A 15,961-nucleotide genomic window follows, 5' to 3' on the forward strand; every position below is an offset into this window, starting at 1 on the left:
AGAGCCCACAGTGGAGCCTCTGAATTAGTGGCAGTGGCTGTGATCTCCAGACCTCTCAGTCCACAAGACACCAAGAATAGCTCAGCAGGTATGGTTTGGCACACTAGGGAATTGAGGGGAGTCCCAGCAAACCAGGATAAGATTTTGAGAACCATTGAATCAATAGTGCTAGCAGCAGAAAGATCTCCTTCCTGAGATCTCAGCCCAGGAGGGCTGGAAAAGCTGGTCAAAGGGAGATTACAGGGACCTCTTTACTGACATTGTGGTGGGATCTATTGCTTTAACCATACTCAGATCTGGGTGATAGTGCTGTCTCACAGTAGAGCTCCCTAGAAGGATCTCTGAAAACAGTGGCACAAAACCCCTGAAGCTTGAGACTTTACATCTTCTACCCTGGCAACAGAGTCCTACTTTAACAAAGAGTTAAAAGTTAAGTAATAGGTTAGGAAAATGAGCAAGTAACAGAAAAAGGGTTCTGACATAGAAAGTTACTGTGGTGACAAGGAAGATCAAAGCACGCACTTAGAATATAACAAAGTCAAAGTTCTTGCATCCAAAGCCTCTAAGAAAAACAAGAATTTGTCTTAAGCCATGGAAGAGCTCAAAAGGGATTCTTAAAATCAAGTAGGAGAGGAAAAATTGGGAAAAGAAATGAAAATGATGCAAAAGGAAATACAAAAAGCTACTGAGGAAAACAAAACCTTAAAAAGCAAAACTGGCCAAGTGGGAAAGAAGGTACTAAAGCTCTCTTAGGAAAATGATTCCTGAAAAGATAGTGTGATTGAGAAAGAATTAAAATTGTGAATTAACTTTGGTAGTACTGTCATATTTATTATATTGATATGGTCTATCATTTATTTTTTTATTTCTTTTAAAAGTATTTATCATTAAATCCATATAAATATTTTATGCTTTGGTGGGTTGGTCTTTAAATATTGCATGCAGTATGCAGTTTCTTGCATTGGGATTTCCTTCTCTATCATTGTAACTTATTTTTGTTATTATTACATAGAAATGTTATTGATTTTTTTAGGTGCATTTTGTATCCTGAAACTTTGCTAAAGCTTTTATCTTCATTAGTATAACTGCTGATTCCTTAGGATTTTCTAGAGATTGAGGGTGGTGGGAAAAAGAGTGCTATGGGATACACACAGTAAGCATGAAGGATTTCTTTTGTTCATGATGTGGTTATCTTATTATATTTCTTGGTGCTTTGGCCTGCAGAGACGATTACCCTATCTTTGTTCATAATTCTTATTTAGAAGAATTATGAGAATTTGGGAGGTCCAGAGAAAAATTTCTAATCCTTTATACTATTGGTCATATAACCTGGAAGTACCTCATTTAACATTCCACTTTGAAGTCAGATCAAGGTGCTAAGAGAAAGGAAGGATAAGAAAAATTTCTGGGAGCTCTGAGTTTCTGGGGGGCACGTGGTCTCTTGTATTGTAGATGGAGCTTCTGCCTCTATAACTAAATAGATTTCCCACAGATTTCTCACTTTGAGCAGAGTATAGCCATGATTCTTCCCAAGAAGCATCTGAAGCATGTAGCAGCTCCAAAGCATTGGGTGCTGGATAAATTAACAAAAGTTTTTGTCCAAGGTCATCCACAGCTATCCAAAAGCTTAGAGCTTCCCACTCATCATCTTCCTGAGAAAAAGATTCAAGTGTGTTCTGATTAGAGAGAAAGTAAGGAAACTCTGCAAAAAGCAACTCAAAATTGATGGCAAGGTCTACACTGATATCACATACCCTGCTGGCTTTACGGGTGCCATTGGCTATGAGAAGACAGGTGAACATTTCTGTCTGGTTTATGACACAAAGGTATACTTTGCTGTTCATAGTATCACAGTTAAGTATAAATTGGGCAAAGTAAGAAAAATATGGGTACAAATGGCTTTCCCATCTTGTGACCCCTGATGGATCCATTAGCCAGGACCTCTCATCAAAGTTAAGTGACACTATTCAAATTGGTTTAGAAGCTGGGAAAATCACTGATATCAAGTTCTATGCTACTAATCTGTGTATGGTGACCAGTGTGGCTAACTTGGATTTAATTGATATAATCATGAACATTCTGGCTCTTTGGATATTGTCCATGTAAAAAATGTCAAAAATGATAGTTTTGCCATTTGGATCTCAAATATTTTTGTTACTGGCAAAGGTAATAATAAGCCTTGGATCTCTTTTCCCCTAGGAAAGGGTATCCACCTTATAATTGCTAAATACACAAGAGCTTGGAAGCTAAACATCACTGGCTAAATGATTTGTAAAGAATATAAGATATTACAATGCAATTCAAAAAAAAAAAAAGATTACCCTGCAAAAGTATAAAATACACAAATTGTTGTGCCACAGCTCCTTTTTATGGTCCTGCCTCAGTTTCCCTAAATTGTCCTGCCTCAGTTTCCCTAAATTTCAGACTTCCTGGCTCTAGTTGGACACCTTCTACATCCTCCCATTTGTAAGAATTTATGGTCCTATCCCCAACCTGTCAGAACCAGATTTTGCCTAGAGATTCCTGTTCACCAGAGTTTGGACTCCACCCCCCTTTGTCTACCAGAGTTGAGAGCCATATATATGTCAATGAGAACTCACATGCTGGATGCTTTGAGACATCAGCCTTGGGGGCAACATGCCCCCAGCACAATCTCTCCCTCTCAGATAAAATATTAAAAACTCTCTAATCTCTATCTTGCCTCAGCTTCTCTGGCCTTACATTATAAACAAAACAGGAAATAGCTTAACTCAGTCTCATAAAGAGAACTCAAACAAGCTGCAAATGTCTTTTTCTTCTTTCCTTGCATTAGAGTATTCTATGTATGAATATTGCATAAATTGTTAGAAGATTTAGATATATTGGTTAGTATTACTTGATTGCTTTTCTTTGTAACCTGAGAAGATCCACTCTAGTTGTTGGATGGGGAGAAGATTTATCCCCCAAATGGTTGATATAAAAACTAAAGATATCAATAAGCTTCCAAAAAAAAAAAAAAAAAAAAAAAAAAAAAAAAAAAAAAAAAAAAAAAAAGAAAAGAAAGAAAAGAAAAGAAAAGAGAGGAAAGAAAGAAAGGAAAAATGTATGAAGGTTAGGGAGAAAGGTTACGAAAGTCCCAAAGGAAAGGAGGAAACAACTAGGGGAAAGTAAGCAAGAAACAAGAATGTGATATCTAACCCCTCTTCCCAAGTATATAGGGTTTTTTAAAATTGTTTTCCTCTCCCTTTTTCTTTATAATGGGCAATAGCTATTTAATGAATACATAGTTGTATTGTAAATGTAAATTGTTATCACTTAGTGATGTCCAAAACGAAAATAGAGCATTACAGAGGCTATAGCTGTCCCAAGTTGGGGAATATAGGAAGAATTATGAATGAGAAAATATACCTAGGAATAGCACAGAAAGCAGATGAAGGAAATTCATAGGATACAGGAAGAATTTGGAATTGTTAAACAGTTTCTCAATTTAGTAAGATTGTGAATGTGATATTCAAGGAAAAGAAAACAGGAAGTTTGGATTATCAGAGGTGTGAAAAGAGATTAGTCTTCATGTACTCCTGAGGCATAGGAAGGGTTTTGATTTCCTAAAAGAGAGAGAGTTGGCTGTCCTTGGAGGGTTGCAAGGAGATACTATAAAGTTAGTTTTAAGCCTTGAGATGAACTTGTTTTGAGATTGAATGTTGTACATATATTAAAAACCTAAAAGTTACATCTCAATATATAATCTGTATCTTAATGGTCCACATCCAATATATAATATAGTAGATCTTAATTTCTAATTGATTTTTTTGAGAATGTGATGAGTTGAAAACTTTGATAAATAAGTGGGCAATGAATGAGAGAAAAGTGTTAGGTTATGATTATAGAATATAGAATATTAGATCTGTAATAGACTTCAAATCATAGACTTTATCATTGCCTATAAAAGGTTAGATCTGGAAAGCACATGAGAAAGAGGCAAAAAGACAGAAATACACAAAGAGACAGAGAGACAGGGAGAGAATTAGAAAAAGCAGGCAGACTTAAAGACAGACTGACATCAACAAAGAGAGATGAAGAAAGACAGAGGGCATTACCTCCATCATGCATGATAATTCAAGCTTTGACTTACAAGAACTGTGTTCAAACTCGAAGGTGACTACCCTAAATTATTCTTTCTTTAGCTTTTGTTGTCCCTATCCAGACTTATTTGTAGAAAACCTTTTGAAGATTGCTGGCTTATGTTTGTTCCACACAGGTAGTTAAAAGTTCTTCATTCACATCCTTTAAAAGTATTGAGGTTAACACTGCATTTTAACTGTAACAGTTTTTACTTTACCCTAAAAATGTAAAAAATAAAAATAAAATCCCAAGACCTCCCAAAACAAAAATAAAAACAAAACACAATAAAAGTTCTTACTGTAGATTACATATAGAAGACCTAATTCTCCTTCACCTCTGGTGAATTTCCTTCGGAAATAATCAACATTCTTGTGAGTACCATTTTCATTCCATAATCATATATAGGTATTCATACTTTTATCCTCTTGGCTTAAATTCTTTTAAAAGTGAGATATACAAGTGATCCCTGCAGAGATAATTTCATCATAGAGATGCATACAAGCATCCAGCTTTATGGTACATCTGTAAGGATTTAAACCATGAAAATTAAACTTTGAGTTGCTAACTGGAGAACTTTCTGACATTTCAATGAGTTAGTCTTTCACTCAACAGATGCACATATATACACATATGTATACATGTATATACACATGCACATATATGTACACACATATACACACAGGCATATATAATACATATATACATAATGTTTTAACATCAGTCCATTGGAATTACCATTATCTTAATTATAATTTTTATACCTTTCAATTGTTTAGTTTTTTTTAGTTGCTTAGTTTTAATAGTTATTTTTTATTGTACAAATTGTCCTTCTGGTTCTGCTAATTTCTTTCCTTATTAGTTTCCAAAAACTTGAAAATATTCATTTTAAAAGATTGATATTGTATAAATTGATCTTGTTCTACTTACTTCAGTCTGCATCATTTTCTATAAATATTTCTATTTCTTTCCAAAATCATCTGTTTCCTCATTTCTTATAGCACAAAAGTAGTCCATCACATTCATATACCACATCCTATTCAGTATTCTTCAACTGACAGCCATTCCTTTAGTTGACCATTCTTTGCCACTACAAAAAGAAGTGCTATAAATATTTCCATACATATAAGATCTTTTCCTCTTCATTTGATCCTTTTAGGGTATTTAACAGTGGCATACCTGAGTCACCTTTAATAAACTCTAAAATCAGATTAGTCACATACAGACTAGGAGAGAGGTTAATTGGTCAGGAAGTGGGAGGAAGGTACTCATAGGTAGAGTGTCCTCTGAATGCTAAAAATACACAAGATAGCTTCACTTTGTTAATTTATTGATTAATCATTTATCCTGTCATGCTCTTTTCTAGCAGAAAGTGATAAATGAGGCAGACTCTGTGTTTATGTCACTTATAGTAATATTACTATTTCTGTAGTATTCATTGATCATACCAATAGTCAATTTAATCTGTTATTTGGAAGACTAACTCATTGAAATGTCAGAATGATGGAAGCATAGACCACTTAAATCAAGGTAGACAGGATTTTACAGGATTTGTCATTGATCTAACAGAACCCCAAAGAGGTTGCTATTTTCCCAAGATCACACAAGTTGTAAATGTCACTGCTATGACTTGAACCAAAGTACCCTGATTATAAATTGAGTTCTTTCTTCATAACTTTCTAGAAAAATGTGATGAGTTCCCCAATACCAGTCACCTAGGTTGAAGGAATTTGGAGTAGTTATTAAAAAAAAAAAAAACAAAAAAAACAAAAACCTTTCCTAAAATCCACCTTTCTAGAGAGAGAAGGGGAAGTTCCTAATTTATACCAGGGATTTGTACATCTCTATAGAACCAGTTCAATTTTAAGAATTCTAACAGCAGAAGTCAAAGTCTAGTTGTATTATTGTATTTTCTCCGGCTATTGTAATCCTATGTTATCCCAGAAACTTGGTGCTTTATAAAGACTCTAATTTCTCTTGAAGATTAGGTCCTGGGACTCTCAAATTTTAGCCTTTTAGAGCAGCAGCCTTGGCAATGTGAGATTTCGTGATAGCACCATTCAGAATGTCTTTTCTTCTCCATGGCTGCCATACCTTGGTTGAGAGATTATCTCACTCCCTTCTCCCAAGTTTAGGCTAGGAGCATGGAGTCCAGTGTTTTCCTCTTATGTTATGGGAGTACCCATACCATACCCATGTGCTTCTGCTCCCAAACAATCATTAGCGACATTGTTGTTAGTTCCACTTCTGGTCCTTTGAGAAGCTTTTAGGATGTCTCTAGAAAAGGCTGTGAGTGGGAAAGACCAAAAAAGTCTACTTCTGCAATTTATCCTTCCCCCTCCTTTTTATAGTCACAGCACACAAAGGACCATGTCTCTTGCCATGATCAATTAATCCTCAACTACTGAGATATAATCCAAGAGAGACTTGCTATCCTGTATGCTCAGCTGAATGATCAGGAAGTTCTATCACTCCACTCCATTTAGAATACTGAAAATAGAATATCAGGACATATAATATTAGATTTCCCATTTTCCTAATACATACTCATTTTAATCTCTTAAAAACTACTGAAAATAGTAGAAGAGATACTGCAGGACTGGAGGCAGAGAGTTTTTCTCCCTGATTTTAATGGAAGGGAAGATGATAAACATTTCTAAATATAGATTAGTAGGTTTGACTTTGATTCTTGTCCAAATTTTGGAATATTCAATCTTTTTTCAGCCATGGCTGACTTTTTGTGATCCCATTTGGGATTTTCTTGGCAAAGATACTGGGATGGTTTGGCATTTCCTTCTCCAGTTTATTTTATAGATTGTGAAACTGAAGAAAACAGGGTTAAGTGTCTTGCCCAGAGTCACACAGCTAAGTGCCTGAGTTTAGATTTGAACTGAGATTCTCAGTAGTCTATCCACTGTACCACTTAGCTCCCCTCAACTCTTTAATCATCTTTTTTTCACACTCCACCCCACTCCATTATACAAACAGTTAAAATTGAGGTTGAGAAAACAACTTATATAAAGTCTCCATAGGGAGAAACCAGTAGGGTTGATATTTAACATCTTTTTTTCTTAGTGTTTTTATTTTTATATTTTTATAATAATAGCTTTTTAATTTTCAAAATGCATGCAAAGATAGTTTTCAACATTTACACTTGTAAAACCTTGTAATATCATGTTCTTTAACTCCAATTCTATATTTTATATCATATCATACTGAATTTAACCAAGGCATTTTATAAAGGCTTTTCTGATGTCCTTTTAGACAAAGTGAAAAGATATGAAAAAGATGACAGTGCAATTAGGTAGATTCAAAATTTACTGAGTAACCTATGCCCAAAGTTGGGTAGTAAATAGTTAGAAGGAAGTCTTTAATGGGGTGCCCTAACAATCTGTTCTTTGTCCTTTTTTTTGTTAAAAATGTTCAATAATTTGGATGAAAATATTTTTTGTTCAGTTATTTCAATAATGTCTGAGTCTTTGTGACCCCATTTGGAAGTTGTTTCTCTTTTTGGCAAAGATTACTGAAATGGTTACCATTTCTTTTTCCAGCTTACAGATGAGGAGCCAAAACAAAACATCAATACTTGTCTATGGCTGGATTTGAACTTATGAAGAGGAGTCTTCTTGATTAAGTTCAGTATTCTAGCCACTGTGCCACCTAGCTGCACATAGGAGATACATGGGATGTTGATCAAAGAGCAAAGTTGCAGAGAGAGTTTTCTACTCTATAGAAGAAAAAAAATTCATAAGAATTGGAGCTTACCAGAAGTAAAATGGGAGGCTTGAGTTTGCAGGGAGTTTTCCATGACTGCATATTTTCAAATAAATCCCTCATTATAATTCTTTGTCAAAAATGTAGAGGAAATTCTGAATCAAATGACATTTGATGGCAACTGAGGATCTTTCTGAATCTCAGATTCTGTTTTTTATAAGAGAATATTAGAATAGAACAAAGAAAGGTATCATAGAGATCATCTGGATTCTCTCATTGACTTGATTCACCGCACTGGGATAATACTTGTTCAAAATACTTATTTAATTACTAAGAGAAACAAGACTAATCCAAGATGCTTCTGAGGCATAGTCCAATCCCTTCCCAAATTCTGTAGAGAGTGGGCCCATCTCTGTCCTTTTCACCATGGCAGTTCAATGCTTTCCTTAATTATATTTCTGAAAGTTCCTGCTTGGATTGACTTAGCTCAGTGGGATGCTATGGCATCTTGCTTACTACCCCCATATCACTGTTACAATGAGAAGATCTTGTGGAGATTACTTCTAAGTCCAACGTCATTAAAAGCTCATGATAATATATAGAAATCAAGACTCAACAACCAAGATGGTTGGATTTAAAATCCATTCCTAACTCATGCAGGGTATATGACTATGGACAAGTCATTTTCTAAGCAAATTTTAAAGATTGTTGATTGCATAGAAGGTACAGACCTGCCTAGGTGGAGAAAGCTCCCTCTACCAATCAATTTCCAGGTCAAGTATCATGGTATTCAGAATTGGAAGGGACCTTAGAATTCATCTATTCTTGGCTTGATCATGTTACATATAGGAAAATTAGAACCAAGGGAAACAAATTACATAGCAATGTTGATCAAGTAAAGGCCATATCAAGAGGAGTTTCATTGTGATCAAATTTTCTTGTTTTCTTAAAATTTCATTTTAGACTAAATGCAAGACCCATTTTGGTACTTATTTACATGCTATGGATAATATATAATTAAACTTTAAAGGTGTCATTGAAATCATTTAATCTAGTCCTTGTATATGACAGAGAAGTTGAGACCCAGAGAGGTAAAAGTCATTTATGTAAGTTCCTATAGTAGGGCTATAGCACAGCTTAGACTAGAAACTAGGCCTCCTAAATGATACCCATCCTTAGTAGTTAGTACTCTCTGTCATGCTTCTCAGGTACTGTTTTTGTTATGTTTTGAAGGAAATCAGGGTTAAGTAACTGGGTCAGGGTTACAAAGATATTTAAGTATTTGAGTCTAGATTTGAACTCTGCTCTCCTGACATTATCCACTGCATCACCTAACTACCCCTTAGATATTGTTTTAGAAGGAAGACAAATAAATATTTATATAGTACCTATTATGCCCAAATATTAAGTACCCACTAAAGTCTAGGCACTGCACTAAACACTTCACAATTATTATCTCTTTTGATCCTTTCAATAAGCTTTCTAAGTAAGTACTGTTATTATCCCCATTTTATAACTGAGGAAAATACAGCAAAAAAAAAAAAAAAAAAAAAAAAAAAAGAAAAGAAAAGAAAGAAATTAAGTGACTTACCAAGGTCACATAGCTGGTTAAAGTCTCAAGTCAAATTTGAACTCCTCTTCTTTTAACTTTTACTATTCATTTTTACTTGTCCATTTATATTGATTTGTTTTACTTTTATTTTACCCTTCTCAAGATTCTCATTACATTTTAATTGCAGCTCCATATTTATGCTTAACTCATCATCACAGGTTTATAGAATTAATTAGAGGAGATTTCACAGATTAGCTCTTCCATCTCCTCAATTTTAAAGATGAAAAAACTGAGGTAAAGAGAGACTTGTTTTTTTTTTTTTTTCAAGTGGAGTACAAGGGAAAACTGTTTTAATTCCCTTCCCTCGAAATCCATTTAGATGTAGGGCACCTGAGGAGTGACAACAGGGAGAAGGAAAAGAAAAACATTTAAAGAGAGAAAGAAGAATTCTGTTTTCATCCTCTGTCTGGCAAGACAAGCTCTAAGTGCCTCCTCTTTGAGACTCAGACAAAACATAGTTGAAGCTCAATTGACGACTTAATTGTGCCAGGCAATTCAGAGGTACTCAGAGGTGACATTGCCTGCCTGGGTGACCCTTGTTGAAGGGAAAGGATCGTTTATCGGAATGATTTCCAAAGGGCCTTGTTTCCTGGGAGCGTCTGCAATGGACAGATGCTACTATCAGTGTCAAGCTGAGAGGTGCTGTGAGTGTTTAAGGCAGACACCACACATGTTCCTTTCGTTTTCCTGCCAGCCTTTGGGAGTAATTTCCTGAGGGCCGGTGGAACCCTCCAAGAAAAATTCAGCAAACTCTTTCCCCCTCCTCCATTTTTAGCTTGGCTTCTTTTGGGCTGGGATGTAGAATTCCAACCTTTCAGAAGCTTTGGAACCAGCTCTTAACTTCCCTCTATACTGCAGGGTTTCTTTACATCATTTTCCCCCCTCTGTTTTTAATTTCACTTTAAAGCCAGGGAGCTACAATCTTTGTAAACAAACTAATCAATCAATGGGATCAGCCATGAATGGGAGAAAGCTAGATAATTTGATGGATTCCAGGCAATTAAAGAAAAAAAAAAAAAACAACCAAACCAACAACAAGCAACTTGTATAAATGAACAGAATGCTTATCTGAGGAAATAGAGTCCCCCGCAGGAGCTCTCAAAAGATCACATGGATTCTTTCCTCTCAGTCTATTAAATCTTCCATATGCTTGGAGGAGATTATACAGTTCAGAGGATTAGCATTTAGGGTTTTCAAGCCTTGTCTGGAATACAAGAGAGCATTCAATAATTCAACAGATATTGGTTAAAGGTCTGATATACACAAGGCTCAGTGCTCAGTGTTGGAGAGAGATACACAAATGGAAAATTAGCCTCCCTTCCCTGGAGCAGATCATAATCTAATGGGGAGAAATACACAGATACAGGCAACCATAAGGAAAAAGGAAAACAAGAAAGCTAATTGGTGCAGCAGCAAAAATTTTGGGCTTGTTATCAGGAAGACTTGACTTTGAATCCTGTGTCTCTGATCCTGGGAAAGTCAAGTAACTTTTTGTGCCTCAGTTTCCCCATCTATAAAATTGAGGAGATAGAATAGATGATCTCTGTGGTCCTTTCTAGTTCCAATTCTATGGTCCTACAATAATGAATTCAGCAAAAAACAAAACAAAACAAAACAAAACAAAACCCCCAGGGATGTGAAAAGAAAATATAATGAGAAAGTTTAGGAGTGACAATATTGTTCTCATTGGAATCAGCATCTGGAGTTGAAAAAGAGTAACTTAGGAAAGTTCACCAGGTGGCAAGTGTCAGGAGCAAGATTTGTATCTAGGTGTCCTGATTCTAGAACTATCAGTTTCTTCATTTTTGTATAGTATATTTTAGATTGGGAGCAGTGTAAATTAGAGATGATTTCATAAAAGAGTGTGACATCCGGGATGAATCTTTTTTTTAAAAAAAATAAAATTTATCTTTCCAGTTATGTGTAGAGCAATTTTTTTTTTTACATTTGATTTCAAACCTTTGAGTTCCAGATTTTCTTGCTTCCTTCCTCCCTCCTGCCCATTCCATTGAGAAGGCACATGGCAAAAACGTTTCCATAAAAGTCATGATGTAAAAGAAAATATAGATCTTTATGTTACCCCCCAAAAAATACAAACCTTAAGAAAAATAAAGTCTTTTAAAAAAAAAGTATGCTTCAATTTGTAATTAGATATAATCAGTTCTTTCTCTGAATATGGATAGCATTTTTCATTGTAAGTCTTGGATCTTTGTATTGTTGAGAATAGCATGGTCATTTGTAGCTAACCATGGGATGAGTCTTGAAGAAAAGGAGAAATTTTCACTTATGGATTTAGAAGAAAAATATGAACAAACAAGATAAATAAGGAAATGATCAATTTGGGGGATGAGAGCAAAGGAGGAAGAATGGAGAATATGTGATATGGCAAGTAAATTGGAGTCAGATTGTAGAGAATTTTAATAATACCATGAAGATTTTATCAGTGTTATTAATTTATTATTATTAATAGACAATGGGAAACCACTGAAATTTACTGTTTTTTTCCTTCCCTTCCCTTTCCCTTTCTTTTTTAAAGTAAAGCAATCATACTAGTGTCTTCAATAACTTTGTAAAGGACTAACTGAAGAGGAGATAAACTGAAGGCAGAAACTGATCTCCCTATTTTCAGTTTCTTTTGCCTCCATTCTTCACATTATTGTTCATTTATTTTCAGTCATGTCTAATACGGTTTTCTTGGCAAAGATACTAGAGTGGTCTGTCATTTCCCTCTTCAGCTCCTATCACAGTTGGGAAACTGAGGCAAATAGGGTTAAATGACTCTTCCAGCATCACACAGCTAGTGTCTGAAGTCCAATTTGAACTCAAGAAGACCTAGTTCTCTATCTACTCTTCTTGCCAATTTATAATCAGAGCCTTTCCTATGCTTGTCAAATCCCTTTCCATATTTTAAAAGCCAAACTCAAATATTACCTGCTCAAATATGACCAAATTTGCAATTGTAAATCTATAAAAATGAAAACAACATTTATATGTTGTTTGGTATATAGCAGAGAGAATGAGTCTAAACATGTGCTGTGGCCCCTTACTAAGGGATATCCATGAACAGTCCTGGCTGGTGGTCCTTGTGAATCCCTGATGGGGGTCAGTGGGTAAGTTGTAGGAAAAGAATTGGCAAATGCACCACAAAGAACCATACCCTGAGTAGACTGGAAGGAAGCTAAAGTCTTCATCTCTCTCTCTGCCTCTGGTCCAAACAGGTGGATTGGGTCTCTGGATCTCCTCATTGTCTTCCAACCAGGAGAAGGAGGTGTCCTTCCTCTCACTCTCCCCAGGAGCAGCTATAGTGGTTATGAGTATATAGTAGAAGGGTCAGGACCATGTAGTGCAACCCTAGAAATAACCCCAAGGCAACCTGACCTTGGGAAGAATGGAGTTAGAATCATATATTTCTTCCCTTCAGCTATCTTGCTTTAATTTACTTTATACAGTCAGGATGCTGAGTCCAGTAGGTTGCTGGTTGTCCAGCCTTGATGGCCAGTGAAAATGGGGTTCCTGAAACTAATGAGCAACAATAATGAGGTACCTGAAATTAATGCAAGTGCAGAACAAAATTGAGTTGACCTAGTGACATTTCAGGCCTAAAAACAGAACTCTGAAAGGTTCCTGTGAGCTCTGCCCGGGGAGCTATGGGTACTGCACCTGCACACAAAGTCAGAACTAGACCATTCCTCAGTTCCACCTCTGAGCCATAAAATTAGCATGTCAGTGTCTTGAAGCACCTGGTTTCTCTTACTTTCCTCTATAAATTTACCTGCTTGTTTCTGGCTCTTTACTACTTTGGGGGAATTTAGCCCATTTTGATTGGCGTCACAATTATAATAAACTTTGCCCTTGAGTTGGAGATGGGTCTGAGCCTCCAAATTCTTTTGAGACACCTCAAGAGACTTGTCTGGAACCCCAACATTTTAGGGGTCCCCCTTGCATTCCAACAATGGAATTGCCAAGATTAGAATGATTCAGGGTTTGAAACCATTTATTGTCTGCCTCAATGCCTTGTGTTTCATTCACTAAGCACAAGTGAACAAATAGTAATTTTGAGATGTCTGTTTCTAGTTTTGATGGATACCTCATGAACTTGAAAAGTCAACAGTTCCTGGGTCCTGAGTGTCAGGGGGAGATGATTCCTTTCCTTTTTTTGGAGGAGAAAATGAACAATCTGGAGAATGAGCTTCTTTCATTAGAACATATGGATCTTGGGTTGCTCCTTTGGTTGTACAGATTCTGTATGTGAAAGAAATATCTGCTTAGAGGTTAGAAATCTGTATTTCCCTGAAGAAAGTAGTACAGGTTGCAGGTTATAGTTTATATTTTATATAATAATTAAAGGTTAGAAGTCTTTTGAGTTTTCAGCATTTTTCTATTGTGGGAGAAATTAAATAACTTTCTTATAGTTAATAAGGAGCACTTTTTACATTGAACAACTTTTCTAGAAAGGCTTGTGTTTGAGATTTTCCTAAGAAGACTCATATTTGGCTAACTATGAGGCAAACCTAAATTTTATTACAGAGATTCCCTCCAAAATTCTATGGTGGGAGCCCGAGTAGCCAGAGAGAATGAGGGGGGGAAAAGCTATTCTGTTTTGGAACCCAGGTTTCTCAGGACAAATTTAATATTTTTATGAATCCAAGTTCTGTGATCTTTTGTGACAAGGATTTTTCACTCCTAAGTGTGGATAAGGTATGAAATATTTACCTCTGTGTCTTATATCTCTAAATTTTAAATTCTAGGAAATCAGTAATTACTAATTATTGTCTGACCTATGTGTCTAGAGCATCTAAAAATGCACACAGTAGGAACTTGAGGAATTTTTTTGTTGAATTGAATCATTAAATAATTTATTTATAACATTCTTCCCCTCACAAACCCTCATGACACATGTTGTTACCCAACACATTCAAAGCCATTAGAATTGAGCTTAGTACTTTCTAAAATTAACCTGCAGTTTTTAAAGGGGGAGCTCTAGCATTCATATCTTTGTACTGCTATTGGATATTTGTTTTGCTTTGCAAAGTCTTCTTAATCCATATTCATCGTTTTCTAAACAAAATGACAAAAAGCTGTATAATATGACAAGTATGGGGAGGAGTGGGTTAAATAGCCCAATAAGTGGTGGGTTTGACACCCCTCATCTAATCCTTACCAACTTTTGTAGACTCCTCTGCAATCCATGTTTCAATGCATTTGTCTGTTGTTTCTCCCCCAAACAAGGTTTATGCTTTTCCAAATCCTTTCACTTCCAATCACATCATAAGGGCTGTCCTGGTTCAGAATAGCTGTCCACTCAAAATATGGTTGGGGCAGAAGTACTTTATAACAGGCTAAAAAAATATGAAAGAGAATAAGGAAGAATGATTACTCATGCATTGAAAAGGGATTAATTGAAGCAGAATATGAGGAATCTAGACCTGCATTGTAATGTTCTCTTGGGTTTTCTTGGGGTCTCTGGAGGCAGCCTTCGTTTCAGTTCAGGAATCACCACAAGTGCAGGCAGGGATTAAAGTCCAAATCCTTTATTGTCTCTTTCCAAGTCTTGTCTCCTTTCCTGGGGCCCCGTTAGCTTTCTTATAGTCCAGATCCTTTCTTATCTCTTTTAAAGTCCTTTCTCCTTCACTTGGGGTTCAGCTACTTTTCTGGAGGCCTTCGGGAGTCTTGGTTTCAGTGGAGAAGTGAAGGAGGAGAGCCTGCTACCAAGATGGTGTGAGATGGGATGAATCTGTCTCAGCCTTTGCTGGCTGTTATAAACTCCATTATCATAGGTGTGAATCTTGTGGAACTATAGTTAAGTACTAAGTACATGTACTGAACTAGAAAACTGTTAAGCACCCTACTAAATAACCATCCATTGTCCCTATCAATTCCACTGACTTAGCACCTTGTAATAATCCTTGTTTCAAGTTCAGAGTTCTGGTCTATAACATTGGATTGCATGAAAGGAGAGATCAGTTTGTCAGAGAGTAGCAGCTTATGATATTCAAATCTTTCTACAAAATCTACAAAGCTTAGCTCGGTGTCACTTTCTATATAAAGGCATCTTTGATATCCAGAGTTAAAATATTCTGTCCTCAAGTGTAATATTTTTAAATATTAAGATATTTATTTATACATTATTTTAATTTTCCAATTTATCTTGCCCCCACTTACAAAGAGCAACATTCCTTTATCAAAGAGTAAGAAAAAAAAAGAAAGAAAAAACCAATTAAGCAAAACAAGGATATCAAATTGAACAGTGTTTACTGTATTCTTCCTTGATAGTCTTACAGCTCTGCAGAGAAGGGAATGACATGCATTTTTGCATCTTTTCTTTTAGGTACAGGCTTGGTCATTATAATTATATAATATTATATAACATTATATAATGTAATTATATAATAATATAATATTTGTTATTTTTGTCTTTTCCATTTATATTGTTGTCATTGTAAACTGCATGTTCTTAACTGTTTACTTTACTTTGGATAAGGTCCCATAGGTCTTCCCATGTCACCTCAAATTCTTTATTTGCATAATTTCTTAAGT

General features: G+C 35.6%; 1 pseudogene; it reads left to right on the forward strand.

Moving 5' to 3' along the window:
• The first annotated feature begins 1,519 nt into the window (after positions 1-1,519).
• Positions 1,520-2,264, forward strand: LOC100929383 (annotated as a pseudogene).
• Positions 2,265-15,961: the final 13,697 nt, after the last annotated feature.

The sequence above is a fragment of the Sarcophilus harrisii genome, chromosome 1 (genome assembly GCF_902635505.1).
Source record: "Sarcophilus harrisii chromosome 1, mSarHar1.11, whole genome shotgun sequence".
Lineage (NCBI taxonomy): Eukaryota > Metazoa > Chordata > Mammalia > Dasyuromorphia > Dasyuridae > Sarcophilus > Sarcophilus harrisii.